Source organism: Schistocerca nitens, chromosome 1, assembly GCF_023898315.1.
Source record: "Schistocerca nitens isolate TAMUIC-IGC-003100 chromosome 1, iqSchNite1.1, whole genome shotgun sequence".
Taxonomy (NCBI): Eukaryota; Metazoa; Arthropoda; class Insecta; order Orthoptera; family Acrididae; genus Schistocerca; species Schistocerca nitens.
This window is the reverse complement of record NC_064614.1, coordinates 1313581338-1313598267: the sequence shown is the minus strand read 5'-3', so window position 1 is coordinate 1313598267 and position 16930 is coordinate 1313581338. Positions and strand designations below refer to the sequence as shown.

Here is a 16930-nt window from a genome sequence, read left to right as displayed (position 1 = left end):
TATCTATCTTACCCCTCGTGAGATAAGCCTCTACATCCTTACATTTGTCCTCTAGCCATCCCTGCTTAGCCATTTTGCACTTTCTGTCGATCTCATTTTTGAGACGTTTGTATTCCTTTTTGCCTGCTTCATTTCTGCATTTTTGTATTTTCTCCTTGCATCAATTAAATTCAGTATCTCTTCTGTTACCCAAGGATTTCTATTTGCCCTCGTCTTTTTACCTACTTGATCCTCTGATGCTTTCACTATTTCATTCCTCAAAGCTACCCATTCTTCTTCTACTGAATTTCTTTCCCCCATTCCTGTCAATTGTTCCCTTATGCTCTCCCTGAAACTTTGTACAACCTCTGGTTCTTTCAGTTTATCCAGGTTCCATCTCCTTAAATTCCCACCTTTTTGCAGTTTCTTCAGTTTAATCTACAGTTCATAACCAATAGATTGTGGTCAGAGTCCACATCTGCCTCTGGAAATGTCTTACAATTTAAAACCTGGTTCCTAAATCTCTGTCTTACCATTATATAATCTAAATGAAACCTTGTAGTATCTCCAGGGTTTATCCATGTATACAACCTTCTTTCATGATTCTTGAACCAAGTGTTAGCTATGATTAAGTTATGCTCTGTGCAAAAATTTTCCAGGCGGCTTCCTCTTGCATTTCTTAGCCCCAATCCATAATCACCTACTACGTTTCCTTCTCTTCCTTTTCCTACTGTGGAATTCCAGTCACCCATAACTATTAAATTTTCGTCTCCCTTCACTACCTGAATAATTTCTTTTATCTCATCATACATTTCATCAATTTCTTCATCATCTGCAGAGCTAGTTGGCATATAAACTTGTACTACTGTAGTAGGCGTGGGCTTCGTGTCTATCTTGGCCACAATAATGGGTTCACTATGCTGTTTGTAGTAGCTTGGCCGCACTCCTATTCCTTTATTCATTATTAAACCTACTCCTGCATTACCCCTATTTGAATTTGTATTTATAACCCTGTATCACCTGACCAAAGGTCTTGTTGCTCCTGCAACCGAACTTCACTAATTCCCACTATATCTAACTTTAACCTGGCGGTCTATTTAAAGAGGAAAAAGACGAATGAGAACAATTCATTACGTTCCTACTAACTTCCATATGTTTGAAGCAGTGCAGGAATTAACTTTACGAGACAGGTGCATTTATTGATCAATCACTTAGGTGTCGTCTTTTATAACAACGTATAAATGCCTGTATTCATCCAGTGTCAGTGTCTACACTTGTCATTCGCACAGACTGGGGCAGAACAACGTATCTATGGGAAAGTTAGAGACGTCAGAGACTCACGTGATGTCTGCTTTGTGCGAGTGTTCAGAGGCAAGTCCAGGCAGACCAGACTCGTCTGGTTTGGACAGGTGGGTTTCTGTTCCCCATCCGGCATTGTGGCTTTAGAGCATCTCCAGACATCAAAAATTCACCAAAAATTCCAGCCGTTTTTCTCGTCTATAGGACAGTATTTCGAATACTAGGAGAATATTTTAAGACATCCAATCTACTGTGTGTCTTTGTTTTCTTTTTTTCTACGATCTGTGGTGGGTTTCGAAATATATTATGAACTTTTAGATATCAGTATGCTTTGAAAAGTGAGTAAACAAGGAGATGTACACGACAGAGCTATAGCACCCAGAAATTTTTCTGTCTCTGACAGTGCCTTTAAACACGTAGCTAAAAGTCTAAAAGTGGTGAGCATCCTAATTAGAGTTGCAGAGAAATTTATTTATTTCAAGTTGTAGGTATAGGGAGGGCAACATGTAGAATTTGAGTCTGCCTGTTACTAATTTTGAGTGGTACTGTGAATTTTTCTTCGAGCAGAGTAACATCAATTGTTTGACATCGTCAATTTCTAGGTGGATGCTGATTTTTGAAAAAACTGCGTGAAATCCATTTCTGCAGATTGTTCAAGTAAGTAATATTCCGCTGTTCTGGCTCCTGTAAATTGTTTAAATAAACAGTATCCCCAAAAACTGTTTGAAAAATGTTGCAGTGCCTTAAATTGTAAAATGCAGTGTGGCTAACGATACATTACCCTTCTCTCGTAAGATCCACCCAGTCCGTCAGTCCAGCTCTGACTGAGCGATTTTTCCCGCTATTTCCAGGGGTGGGCAGGTGGTTGGGGGTAGGAGACGTCAGAGGAGTGGGGGAGGGGGGGAGAGAGGGAGTGCGCAGGTCAGTGAAGCTAGCCCAGCTGCTCTACTTTCCCGCTAAAATTTGAATTTCCCGCCATTTTCTCTGGGTGGGGGTACGGAGGCTGTGTGACAGGGATTTCCCACTGGGGTGGTGGTGGAAAGGTACACGTGCTGGCTGTGGAAAACTCATGTCACCGTCGTGGAGGTGGAGGTAATTAAATGATGAATTAATTTATTTACATAATTAATTTCATATCAATTTAATATCAAAAGTTGTTCAGTGTTAGCTTTGCCCTACTACTTTTGCTCTGCTCAACATCTAAAATAGCATACCTCATAAGCAGCGGTGAAAGTAGCACGTAGGTGTGACGTCTCTGGCTACGCCGTTCACTCACCTGAAACATAAGACAAACAGTTATCAGAAAGGACACAGGGGGATGTGAACAGAACACACACACAAGGGGCTCACAAGCTGTCTGTTCTACATTAGGTAGAGGAGCTTAAACCGCGGACCTTTGTCAACGAATGTATCCGAAGGAAGGGAAGTGAGAGTGTTTAACATCCTATCGCCGACGACCGGATCACTGACGACAGATCGCGAGCTCGCGTTGGGGAGAAAAGAGGAAGAAAGCTGGCCGTGTCCTTTCTAAAGGAATCAACCTAGGATTCCTATTACAATCAGGATCAGCATAAATCTGGATGGGCGGACGGCGGTTTGTAGACAGTTCCTCTCCAGAGTCAAGTGCCCTGGACACTGCTACCCGTGTTTTGGTTGAGTGATAGAAGAGTAGTGTATGCTGGGAAATGCGTTCGCCAATAGCCTAGCTGACTCTTTTCGTGGGATACCATTTCTTGCCACTCTCGTAGAGAGAATGAATATGAGAGCCAAGAATAACAGAAATGAATCCAAGAGGGAAGTGAGTAGCACCTTTCAAGTCCCATTTTCCGACTATAGTTTGGAAGTGCTTCGTTGCAGAGGCGATGATTGAGCGATTTTAATCGCTAATAAAGTAAGTGAGATTTGGATTGAAACTAAATTCTTGCTGTCCAGCGCGCCTCAAGAGCAACGACCGCCGCCATCATGTGGCCGGTGTCTCTTCGTGGGCTGCATACACTGGCTGTGGGGGCGGAGACTTTCACAAGCGAGCACTCCGTGCCTCCCGCGCGCGGAGGCCGGCGCCACGTGACCGTTCCACTTACATTAGTTCCTAACTCTTACATAGCTCAACTGTCAGCCTTTAGATTTGTGTGATTCATCGTTTAACCGAAATTTGACGGATACCTTTTAGTATTCACGTGGATGACTTTTTTGTTCTCTTGTCACGTAAATTGTGATGTTATGTAAGTTGTGATGAATAGTATGTTCTTTTAGTGCCTCTTACATACTACAGAATTTCATAATGATCATGTATCTTCCACTTAGCAATAATGACAAATAATCTGTAAAATTATCCAGGAGTATTGCTTCTACACAATTCTCACTCCACTGCAAAGAGAAGTGGTAGAAATATTAGAGTCAGTGATGTTGAGGAACAGCTGAAACCGCTAAAATGTAACGAAGCGACAGCACTCGATGGAATCCCTAACAGATTACATAACAGATATCCGTCTTAGTGAGCTTCCTTTGCCGGCCGGACTGGCCGTGCGGTTCTAGGAGCTACAGTCTGGAACCGAGTGACCGCTACGGTCGCAGGTTCGAATCCTGCCTCGGGCATAGATGTGTGTGATGTCATTTGGTTAGTTAGGTTTAATTAGTTCTAAGAGCTAGGCGACTGATGACCTTAGTAGTTAAGTCGCATAGTGGTCAGAACCATTGGAACCATTTTTTGAGGTTCCTTTTAACCATAATTTATCATAAATCCCTCGAACAAGAAACGGTGCCCACTACTGGAAGAAAGCAAAGGCCACACCCAGTCACAAGATGCGAATCAGTAGCGAACCATAAAACTAAGGTCCAAAATCTTTGATATCTACTTGTTTTACAAAATGGTTCAAATGGCTCTGAGCACTATGGGACTTAACTTCTAAGGTCATCAGTCCCCTAGAACTTAGAACTACTTAAACCTAACTAACCTAAGGACATCACACACATCCAGGCCCGAGGCAGGATTCGAACCTGCGACCGTAGCGGTCACGCGGTTCCAGACTGTAGCGCCTTTAACCGCTTGGCCACCACGGCCGGCACTTGTTTTACAATCAGAGAACATATTCTGAGCGCAAACGTGATATGCGAACATCCTGCATGTCGAACATCGACCATGTGGAACCCAGTTCGCAGTTTTCTCACTGGACTACCTGAAAGCCGCGGATTAAGGCAGTCAGGTAGATGCATATCCGAAGAGCGTTTGACGCCGTACCACATCCACGCTTGTTATCAAAAGAGCGATGGTATGGGGCCGGCCGAAGTGGCCGTGCGGTTAAAGGCGCTGCAGTCTGGAACCGCAAGACCGCTACGGTCGCAGGTTCGAATCCTGCCTCGGGCATGGATGTTTGTGATGTCCTTAGGTTAGTTCGGTTTAACTAGTTCTAAGTTCTAGGGGACTAATGACCTTAGCAGTTGAGTCCCATAGTGCTCAGAGCCATTTGAACCATTTTGATGGTATGGGGCATCAGGCGAAAATTGTGATTGGATTGTGGATTTCTGGGTAGGGAGGACGCAGCAAATTATTGTGGATGGACTCATCAACAGATGTGGAAGTAACTTCAATTGTGCGCCAGGGAAGTGTGTTGGGACCACTGTTGTTGGTCTCGTGTAGTAACGACCCTGCGGACACTGTTTCATTACCCTCAGACCGTTCGCAGGTAATATAGTCAGTCGCCTACAGCGAGGCGACACAAGTCGTAGGGTGCCTCCTAATGTCGTGGGCTTGACAAGTAACTGGAAGTCGCGTCTCCTGCACATATATTGAGCCTCGCTGCCTCTAAAGCCGTCCATAACTGAGAAAATGTTGCCGATGCAAGAGTTTGTGCACGAGCTGTCCTCTTGACTATTTCCTATAAATGTTCGATGGGATTCTTGTCGGGCGATCTGGATGGTCAAATCATTTGCTTCACTTGTCCAGAATATTCTTCGATCCAATTGCGAACATGTGTGGCCCAGTTAGATGGCTCATTGTCATCCACACATATTCCTTCGTTGTTTGGAAACATGAATTCCACGAATCGCTGCAAATGGTCTCCAAGAAGAAGGAGACTACATAGAAAACAGTCGTGCGACCCATCCTAGAACGTTGCCCAAGTTCATGGGACCCGTACCAAAAGATAAAGGCAGCAGTATTGGTCACAGGTCTGTTTGAACAGTGCGTCATTGTGACACTGAACTGGCACGCCATCAGTCATTGGAAATGTGAGTGAGCAAAACGAAGGCGGACAGTTGCACAGCACGAATCTTTCTATGTTGTTATAGTGTGCATGTGCCTCACCAGAATAGTATTATGTTCACAATATATTTAAACACAGTATGGTCTATTGCAGTCTCCAGCCAAGCTTACAACTAGCAGTCGCACGGCATCACGCTCACCTTGTTCCTATGCAAAGACTCGAACAGATTTTTCAGCTGTAATAATATTACAATTTTTTTCACATCCTCCGGGCAACACTGGCAGGGTTTTACATGCTTCACACAGATTTCTTGGGTTCCATTAAGAGTATGTCCTCCAATCAACAGCACATTGTATACTAACTCCCCTCATTTACGTTCACTATAATTAATCATTGCTCTAGTGTTTTTCGTGTTCTAAACAACATTTGTACAAAGAAATTTTACCCTCTAAAACTGTGCCTAAGTCACACGGAAGCGTGAGCCAATGACAGTGTTTTGTTGGAAGAATATATAGAACTAATAGAACCCAGTACGTTGTCCTCGATGGTGAGTGTTCATCGGAGGTGAGGGTATCATCTGGAGTGCCCCAGGGAAATGTGGTAGGTCCGCTGTTGTCTTCTATCTACATAAATGATCTTTTGGATAGGGTGGATAGCAATGTGCGGCTGTTTGCTGATGATGCTGTGGTGTACGGGAAGGTGTCGTCGTTGAGTGACTGTAGGAGGATACAAGATGACTGGGACAGGATTTGTGATTGGTGTAAAGAATGTCAGCTAACTCTGAACACAGATAAATGTAAATTAATGCAGATGAATAGGAGAAAGAATCCCGTAATGTTTGAATACACCATTAGTAGTGTAGCGCTTGACAGTCACGCCGATTAAATATTTGGGCGTAACATTGCAGAGCGATATGAAGTGGGAGAAGCATGTAATGGCAGTTGTGGGGAAGGCGGATAGTCGTCTTCGGTTCATTGGTAGAATTTTGGGAAGATGTGGTTCATCTGTAAAGGAGACCGCTTATAAAACACTAATACGACCTAATCTTGAGTACTGCTCGAGCGTTTGGAATCCCTATCAGGTCGGATTGAGGGAGGACATAGAAGCAATTCAGAGGCGGGCTGCTAGATTTGTTACTGGTAGGTTTGATCAGCACGAGTGTTACGGAAATCCTTCAGGAACTCGGGTGGGAGTCCCTAGAGGAAAGGAGGCGTTCTTTTCATGAATCGCTACTGAGGAAATTTAGAGAACCAGCATTTGAGGCTGACTGCAGTACAATTTTACTGCCGCCAATTTACATTTCGCGGAAACACCACAAAGATAAGAGAGATTAGGGCTCGTACAGAGGCATATAGGCAGTCATTTTTCCCTCGTTCTGTTTGGGAGTGGAACGGGGAAAGAAGATGCTAGTTGTGGTACGAGGTAGCCTCCGCCATGCACCGTATGGTGGATTGCGGAGTATGTATGTAGATGTAGATGTAGAAGGTGCAACAAAGAGACTGCCTACACTGCGCTTGTCAGCCATCATCTATAGTATTGGATAATCGTATATAATTGCTAACTCTATGTAGGACTGATGGTTCCCTAGAGAGAATAGGACGACCGATGTACCTCCCCATCCTTGCTTATCTGTGCTTGTGCCCCTTCTATTGTTTACAATAACCGACACTGGAAGCTCTATATACTGCACCATTGCAATAGTACTTGTTATAAGCAGGAATAACACAATAAACATATCACTATTCTACGGTTTATTGACACAACAATCGCCAAGTTCTAGAAGAACATTTATGGAAAATTATGTAAATTGATAGTGGTTATACCAATAGCCAGGAAGTGCAAGCGAAATGCACAATTCCTGCGGAAATCACAAGTCCGTTGAAACATTAAGCCTATTGAACGTTGAAGTCCGTTTCAGCATAGCGTTCAGATTCCAAGTCCTGAGCGCAGCCAAGTCAACATCGAATAGCAGGTCCGCTGCAGCGTAGGACTTCGAGTTGCGGAGTAGAACACACCACGATGAGAACTGGCTTGTAGACGTCAGTATCTGCGTTAAATGAGGCTCCATAGTTAATGGAGCCGGCGGCTCGGGTCGCTGTATATTCTAGGCGGCAAATCACAGAGTGTTATGGGCGGCCACTCGCTGTAGTTTGAAGCGCGCGTGCGCGCATGCGGCCTGCTATGTTAGCAGCGGGCCGCGCACGGAGAAGTGCTGCCAACGATGTGTTTCTCGGCCGCGCGTTATGGGCCGCGCCGCTTCTCTCTGCGAAGATTTAATACTGATGCATACCACACCCCTCTCACCTTGGGGAATCGCGGAAGCATCTGCTGCGAATGAACACCACATCCGTGAGGTCCTTCTCCGAGTCCTCAGCGGCGTTGATGGCTCGGGACAGAGGAGCACACGGACGAAAACGCCCCAGCGGGGGCGAAGGTTGCATGGTGTGGACCTCAGCAGTGTATCAGGCGGAACAGGAGGAGCCAGCGGCATGTTTTCATATTCATATACGGATTTACACATGGTTGGTGACCAGGTGATATCTCGTGGTTCGGAAAGGGCAGCTTCTGGGCCTGGGTGACGTCTGTAGTAAGCCGTTATTATTAGGGAGTGGTGTTGGTCAGCTGGCTGTGGGAAAATGGCGTGTATAAGTCTGGTATTACACTGGCTGAGTGGCGTGGGGTAGTACGGAACTAAGTGACTGGTAATGGTGGTGCAGAGAGGGAAACTAGTCGGGCACGAACTTGATTGGCATGTCGCAGAACCTCCCGGTCCAGAAACCGCACCCAGAAGTACTTAAGGCCCCGGTGCTGGGTGATTATTCCCAGAATGCAGGCTGGTTGCCAGCCAAATAATTTCGCCGACACCGAGCTCCCAGGGCGAAACTTGGAAGCAGGCACTAGTGGTGCTGGGCACGGTGTCAGCATGAGCAGGCTCCAGAGGGCTGCCGTCTGTGTAGAAGCTCCTGTAACTGCTCAAGAAAAAGTTTGTGATGCATCAGTGCAGTGACTCTTGCTCAAAAAGAAGCCAGTGATGCATCTGTGGAGTGATCATGGATGTATTTCGTCATCTGAATTTTGAAAGTGCGGACCATCCTCTAAGTTTCTCCATTATACTGTGGATGGAAGAGGGGCATTCAATTGTCGTGAATGCCATGCTGGGCACAGAAACCACGAAAGTCCTCGCTACAGAACTGTGGACCACTGTCAGTTACGAGCACTTCTGGCAGGCCTTCTTAGGCTGTGAAGGCGTTGGTTGTTGACTCGGTGTTGCATTGGACAATGTATACAAATCTGGAGTAAGCATCAACCGCTGTCAAGGACAAGACGTTAAACACTGGCCCGGAAAAATCAATATGCAACCACTCCCAAGGGCGAGCAAATGGTGGCCCAGACGCAAATGAATGTTGTGAGGCTCCTGCTGGCTTTGGCAGGTTGGATATGTTTGGATAAGCCATTCAGTCTTCTGGTTCGTGCCCGGCCAGTAAGTGAAACTGCGAGCCAGAAGTTTAGTTTGGGATAGCCCCCCTCCCCCAGTGAGTTTGGTGCAGTAGTTGAACGATGTGCTGACGTAAAGAATAAGGAGTGCGTATCCCACGTTGGAAACGAGTAGAATTAATCCAGAATGAGTTTTAATCTGCCAGGAAATTTCACATCAGCGCACACTCCGCTGCAGAGTGAAAACATCTCATTCTGGAAACATCCCCCAGGCTGTGGCTATGCCATGTCTCCGCAATATCCTTTCTTTCAGGAGTGCTAGTTCTGCAAGATTCGCAGGAGGGCTTCTGTAAGGTTTGGAAGGTAGGAGACGAGGTAGTGGCAGAAGTAAAGTGAGGACGGGGCGTGAGTCGGGTTTGGGTAGCTCAGTTGGTAGAGCACTTGCCCGCGAAAGGCAAAGGTCCCGAGTTCGAGTCTCGGTCCGGCACACAGTTTTAATCTGCCAGGAAGTTTCATTTTAGAATTAATCCGTTCATCAATATATGTGCTGATGGTGGGAATTAAAGAACTGACGGATAGCCGCGGAAGCCTTGGGAGGTTGTTGTTCAGGCCATCCATGAACTATGTGCCTCAGGACTTGTTGGAGTATCTCGACGTTACCGGTTTCGTCTGCGATCCAGGAGCTGGTATTGGGATAAGAATCTACAGCGTCTTCTGCTTCTTCATCGACGTGAAAACACAGAATTTCTTCTTTATCGAACTCTGGATCACGTCCCCATGACAGCCGGGAGAGGGCATCGGCGTTGGCATGCTCAGTCGTGTTGCGGAAGTGAATCTCATACTGGCAGCCAGCCAGAAATAAAGCCCAGCGCTGGAGGCGGTGAGCAGTCTTGTCTAGAATTTTTGCTGCTGGATTGAATAAGAGATCAGCGGTTTACGGTGTGTGATGAAGTGAAACTTTCTGCCATAAATAAAAACATGGAATATCTGTAATGTGGAGATGATGGACAGTGTTTTCTTTTCTATTTGGGAGTACCAGCGTTCAGCGTTGGGTGTCGGTCAATGTTTTCGATGCATAGGCCACAGGGTGCTCAGAGCCATCCGCCTCCCCGTGTGCCAGGACCACTCAGACGCCAGTATCAGATGCGTCTGTTGTAGTAACTATCTGCTTTGTTGGAGTCGTCAACAACTGAGATTTCAGCCTGTGGAAAGCGCGCTCGCAGACTGGCGTCCACTGGAAAAGTACCGTTTTCTGCATAACTGGGACGCAGGGTGGGTTTCTGTTGCTGCTGCGGGTAAGCACTTTCGGTGATACGATATCTTCCCCAAAAAGTAAAGAAGCTCGATAAGGGTTGTTGGTCTGGGAAGTCTGATTATGGTTTCGACATGTTTATCCAGACGGTGAATGCCATGCTGGAAATGATGTCGCCGAAGTACTCAATCTCGGACTGAAGAAAACAACATTTTTATTATTTGCGTCCTAGGCCAGCCGCCCTTAAGACACCCAGTAAATATTTCTGATTGTGATTCTCCCTGTTGCAATGATATATAAATAGTTAATGGATCCATCTACTTTGAGTACTAATAATTCCAAAAACCGTTAAAAACGGCGGGGGCATTTTCTATAGCAAACATTGGGCGTTTAAAACGATAAAGCCCGTGCGCCGTGTTACGTGTAAAAACTGTTGAGATTCAGCATCAAGGGGGAGTTGGACGTACGGATCCGCCAGGTCTATTTTAGAAAAGTTCCCACCTTTTAACTTTGAGAGTATTTCTTCCGGCTTCGGAATAGGATATGTCTCAATCTCTGATGGGGCGTTGAAAGTTACCTTAAAATCTTCACACAGGCGGATCATCCCCTATGGCTTTCGGACTATGACTAATAAGGGTAGCCCGTTTTCTAGAAGGGATAGGTCTAGGACTCCAATCCAAATCTTCCTTTACTTGGTCTCTGAAAGCTAACGGAACGGCGCGGAGTCGAAAGTACCGAGGCCGTGAACTATGTTTCAGTGCGACGTGCGTCTCAAAATCCTTTGCTGTGTCCAGTTCCGGGGTGAACACGTTCTTATAATCCTGGCAAAGTATCTCTAGGTCCAAGTACGAAACATAATACCGGGTTGACAGAATCGTCTATTGGAAATAAAAGTTTCTGAAAAGAGCCGAGTCCGAACAAGTTCTCAGCAGAATCACTGCCAACGACTAAGAAGGTAATGTGGCGAGTGACATTACGATACGTCGTTGGCAGTTACACTTGGCCACGTACTGGGATGTATGTTCATTATACGTCATTTCATATTCCTTTGCTTCTTGCAAAGGAGGAGCTCCAAGTTTCAAATAGATACCGTAATTCAGAGTGCTAACGATTGCGCCGGTGTCTACTTGTAAAGGTTTCTCCGCAACTTTCACTTCTACGAAAACCGTATTCGAGGTCTCTTGATTGACTATAGTGGCTACCAGATCTGTCGGGTAGGAGGCTGTCTTGTCTGACGGGATTTACCAGGTTGTTGTTGTTGTTGTGGTCTTCAGTCCTGAGACTGGTTTGATGCAGCTCTCCATGCTACTCTATCCTGTGCAAGCTTCTTCATCTCCCAGTACCTACTGCAACCAACATCCTTCTGAATCTGCTTAGTGTATTCATCTCTTGGTCTCCCTCTACGATTTTTACCCTCCACGCTGTCCTCCAATGCTAAATTTGTGATCCCTTGATGCCTCAAAACATGTCCTACCAACCGCTCCCTTCTTCTAGTCAAGTTGTGCCACAAACTTCTCTTCTCCCCAATCCTATTCAATACCGCCTCATTAGTTATGTGATCTACCCATCTTATCTTCAGCATTCTTCTGTAGCACCACATTTCGAAAGCTTCTATTCTCTTCTTGTCCAAACTAGTTATCGTCCATGTTTCACTTACATACATGGCTACACTCCATACAAATACTTTCAGAAATGACTTCCTGACACTTAAATCTATACTTGATGTTAACAAATTTCTCTTCTTGAGAAACGCTTTCCTTGCCATTGCCAGTCTACATTTTATATCCTCTCTACTTCGACCATCATTAGTTATTTTACTCCCTAAATAGCAAAACTCCTTGACTACTTTAAGTGTCTCATTTCCTAGTTTAATCCCCTCAGCATCACCCGATTTAATTTGACTACATTCCATAATCCTCGTTTTGCTTTTGTTGATGTTCATCTTATATCCCCCTTCCAAGACACTGTCCACTCCGTTCAACTGCTCTTCCAAGTCCTTTGCTGTCTCTGACAGAATTACAATGTCATCGGCGAACCTCAAAGTTTTTACTTCTTCTCCGTGAATTTTAATACCTACTCCGAATTTTTCTTTTGTTTCCTTTACTGCTTGCTCAATATACAGATTGAATAACATCGGGGAGAGGCTACAACCCTGTCTCACTCCTTTCCCAACCACTGCTTCCCTTTCATGCCCCTCGACTCTTATAACTGCCATCTGGTTTCTGTACAAATTGTAAATAGCCTTTCCCTACCTGTATTTTACCCCTGCCACCTTCAGAATTTGAAAGAGAGTATTCCAGTTAACGTTGTCAAAAGCTTTCTCTAAGTCTACAAATGCTAGAAACGTAGGTTTGCCTTTTCTTAATCTTTCTTCTAAGATAAGTCGTAAGGTTAGTATTGCCTCACGTGTTCCAACATTTCTACGGAATCCAAACTGATCTTCCCCGAGGTCCGCTTCTACCAGTTTTTCCATTCGTCTGTAAAGAATTCGCGTTAGTATTTTGCAGCTGTGACTTATTAAACTGATAGTTCGGTAATTTTCACATCTGTCAACACCTGCTTTCTTTGGTATTGGAATTATTATATTCTTCTTGAAGTCTGTGGGTATTTCGCCTGTCTCATACATCTTGCTCACCAGATGGTAGAGTTTTGTCATGACTGGCTCTCCCAAGGCCATCAGTAGTTCTAATGGAATGTTGTCTACTCCCGGGGCCTTGTTTCGACTCAGGTCTTTCAGTGCTCTGTCAAACTCTTCACGCAGTATCTTATCTCCCATATCATCTTCATCTACATCCTCTTCCATTTCCATAATATTGTCCTCAAGTACATCGCCCTTGTATAAACCCTCTATATACTTCTTCCACCTTTCTGCCTTCCCTTCTTTGCTTAGAACTGGGTTGCCATCTGCGCTCTTGATATTCATACGAGTGGTTCTCTTTCCTCCAAAGGTCTCTTTAATTTTCCTGTAGGCAGTATCTATCTTACCCCTAGTGAGACAAGCCTCTATATCCTTACATTTGTCCTCTAGCCATCCCTGCTTAGCCATTTTGCACTTTCTGTCGATCTCATTTTTGAGACGTTTGTATTCCCTTTTGCCTGCTTCATTTACTGCATTTTTATATTTTCCCCTTTCATCAATTAAATTCAATATTTCTTCTGTTACCCAAGGATTTCTATTAGCCCTCGTCTTTTTACCTACTTGATCCTCTGCTGCCTTCACTACTTCATCCCTCAGAGCTACCCATTCTTCTTCTATTGTATTTCTTTCCCCCATTCCTGTCAATTGTTCCCTTATGCTCTCCCTGAAACTCTCTACAACCTCTGGTTCTTTCAGTTTATCCAGGTCCCATCTCCTTAAATTCCCACCTTTTTGCAGTTGAGAACAGTTCTCTGCAGTTCATAACCAATAGATTGTGGTCAGAATCCACATCTGCCCCTGGAAATGTCTTACAATTTAAAACCTGGTTCCTAAATCTCTGTCTTACCATTATATAATCTATCTGATACCTATTAGTATCTCCAGGATTCTTCCAGGTATACAACCTTTTTTATGATTCTTGAACCAAGTGTTAGCTATGATTAAGTTATGCTCTGTGCAAAATTCTACTAGGCGGCTTCCTCTTTCATTTCTTCCCCCCAATCCATATTCACCTACTATGTTTCCTTCTCTCCATTTTCCTACTGACGAATTCCAGTCACCCATCACTATTAAATTTTCGTCTCCCTTCACTACCTGAATAATTTCTTTTATCTCGTCATACATTTCATCAATTTCTTCATCATCTGCGGAGCTAGTTGGCATATAAACTTGTACTACTGTAGTAGGCCACTACTACAGTACACTACTAGGTACAGAAGCTAAATGGCCATTGGCAGGACATTTTTCGGCAATAGGCCCATCTGTCGGGACAGTCTTCACGTTCATGTTTTTTTAAACAATCTGGATATGACGGCAATCCTCTCGGTACCCAGAACCGGTTTGACCGGTTTCGATCCACGACTCCTGTTGCTCGGGTCACCTCGAAGCTTTGTGCTAAGTCGAAAACTTTGTCTAATGACGGGTCTTCCAGATGAAGTACCTCGTGCTGAAATCCCTGTCTAGTGATCACGTCCCTGATCCGTTTCTTCTGCATAGGACTCCTTACTTTTAGGGGTAACAAAATGACCAAGACAAAAACAAAGATTTAATGAGGTTGGCGTCAGATACCTTGAATGCACGGAAATGGCCGAGTAACCTAGATTCGTAGACTTCCGAATCCTCAAAAGCCTCATCAAAGGAAGGAAAAGAAGGCACTTGATGTATTGCTTGCGCCTGCAGAAAGCTTTGAGGAAATGGCTGGAGGTGTTCAATAGTAGCTTCTGGTTCTCGTCCTACTGATGAATAAGTAGCTTCCAATGTAGATAGTTGCTGGCTCGTCGCCATTTGACTGTGTTATAACCAGGAATAAAACGGTAAGTATATCACCGTTCTGCGGTTTATTGACACAATACTGATACAAATAATTCCGTTAAGAATCATCAAGTCGTTGATGAACACTTTCTGGAAGATTATATAAAGTGATGGTGGTTATACCAGTGCCCAGGAAGTGGAAGTGAAATTCACAGTTCCGGCGGAAATCACAAGTCCGTTGCAACACTCAAGTCCAAGTTCCTGTATAACATTCGTGTTCTAAGTCCAGGGCACGGCCAAATCAACATCGAACAGCAGGTCCACCTCAGAGCAGCACTCCCGAGTTGTGAAGTAGAACATAGAGCGATGAGAACTCGCTGGTAGGCGTCAGTATCGCCGTTAAATAAGGCTCCATAGTTGATGGAGCCGGTGGCTTGGGTCGCTGTATATTCTGGGCAGCCAATCGCCAAGTGTTACAGTGGCCAGTCGATGTGGTCTGAAGCGCGCGCGCGCGGAGGCGGCCTGCGGCGTAGCAGCTGGCCAAGTGCGGAGAAGTGCTGCTCACTGAAGCGCCAAACAAACTGAAGAGAATCGTTCGACGTGACAGAACTGCAGCCCTTCCACGAATTACACCAAATTTCAATACTGGGCAAAAATGGTTCAAATGACTCTGAGCACTATGGGACTTAACATCTGTGGTCATCAGTCCCCTAGAACTTAGAACTACTTAAAACTAACTAACCTAAGAACATCACACACATCCATGCCCGAGGCAGGATTCGAACCTGCGACCGTAGCAGTCGCGCGGTTCCGGACTGAGCGCCTAGAACCGCTAGACCACCGCGGTCGGCTCAATAATGGGCAATCAACAATTGTCAGAATGTGAACCATTCAACGAAACATAATCGATATGGGCTTTTGGAGCCGAAGGGCCACTTGTGTTCCCTTGATGACTGCACGACACAAACCTTTACGCCTAGCCTGGACAGTTGATGACTAGAAACATGTTGTCTGCTCGGAAGAGTCTCGTTTCAAATTGTATCGAGCGCATGAACGTGTAGGGCACTGAGACAACCTCATGAACCGATGGACTCTGCATGTCAGCATGGGACTTTTCAAGCTGGTGGAGGCTCTGTAATAGTGTGGGGCGTATGTAGTTGCAGTGATATGGTACTCCTGATACGTCTGGATACGAATATGGCAGGTGACACGTACTTAGACGTCCTGTCTGACCACCTGCATCCATTAACGTCAATCGTTGATTCCGACGGACTTGAGCAACTCCCGCAGGACAATGCGACACCATACACGTCCAGATTTGCTACAGAGTGGCTCCAGGAACACTCTTCTGAGTTTAAAAACATCCACTGGCCACCAAACGCCTCAGACATGAACTTAATCGAAGCATATCTGGGATGCCTTGCAGCTGCACTGATCTCAACCCCAACCCCCGTACTCTTACGGATTTATGGACAGCCCTGCAGAATTCATGGTGTCAGCTTCCTCCAGCACTATTATTTCCGAGATTAGTCTAGTCAATGCCACGTCGTGTTGCGGCACTTCTGCGTGCTCGCAGTGCCCTACACGATATTAAGGACGCGTACCACTTTCGTTGGGCGTCCAGTAATAGTGGTGCATACCACAGTATTGGTTCCCGAAGTTAGAGTAAACGCAACAGAAACCCCCCCCCCTTCCCCCACCCCCACCCCCTGAACCATCGACCTTGCCGTTGGTGGGGAGGCTTCCGTGCCTCAGCGATACAGATGGCCGTACCGTAGGTGCAACCACAACGGAGGGGTATCTGCTGACAGGCCAGACAAACGTGTGGTTCCTGAAGAGGGGCAGCAGCCTTTTCAGTAGTTGCAGGGGCAACAGTCTGGATGATTGACTGATCTGGTCTTGTAACACTAACCAAAACCTTCCTGTTCTGGTACTGCGAACGGCTGAAAGCAAGGGGAAACTACAGCCGTAATTTTTCCCGAGGGCATGCAGCTTTCCTGTATGGTTAAATGATGATGGAATCCTCTTGGGTAAAATATTCCGGAGGTAAAATAGTCCCCCATTCGGATTTCCGGGCGGGGGCTACAATGGAGGACGTTGTTATCAGGAGAAAGAAAATTGGCGTTCTACAGGTCGGACCGTGGAATGTCAGATCCCTTAATCGGGCAGGTAGGTTAGAAAATTTGAAAAGGGAAATGGATAGGTTAAAGTTAGATTTAGTAGGAATTAGTGAGGTTCGGTGGCAGGAGGAACAAGCCTTCTGGTCAGGTGAATACAGGGTTATAAACACAAAATCAAATAGGGGTAATGCAAGAGTAGGTATAATAATGAATAAAAAAATAGGAGTGCGGGTTAGCTACTACAAACAGCATA

The 16930-nt window shown here is 45.3% G+C and overlaps 1 protein-coding gene across 4 annotated transcripts in view; it reads right to left on the bottom strand.

Annotated features, from left to right (window-relative positions):
- Positions 1 to 16930, bottom strand: part of LOC126202933 (NAD(+) hydrolase sarm1) — a 1078224-nt gene that overhangs the window by 901449 nt on the left and 159845 nt on the right. The window contains exon 1 of one of the 4 annotated variants that reach the window (XM_049937053.1): positions 2493 to 2520. The exons of the other annotated variants lie outside the window; for them this stretch is intronic. The gene's annotated coding sequence lies outside the window, so the exon portion shown is untranslated. Of the gene's footprint in view, positions 1 to 2492; positions 2521 to 16930 lie in introns of those variants that run through there. 4 annotated transcript variants of the gene reach the window in all.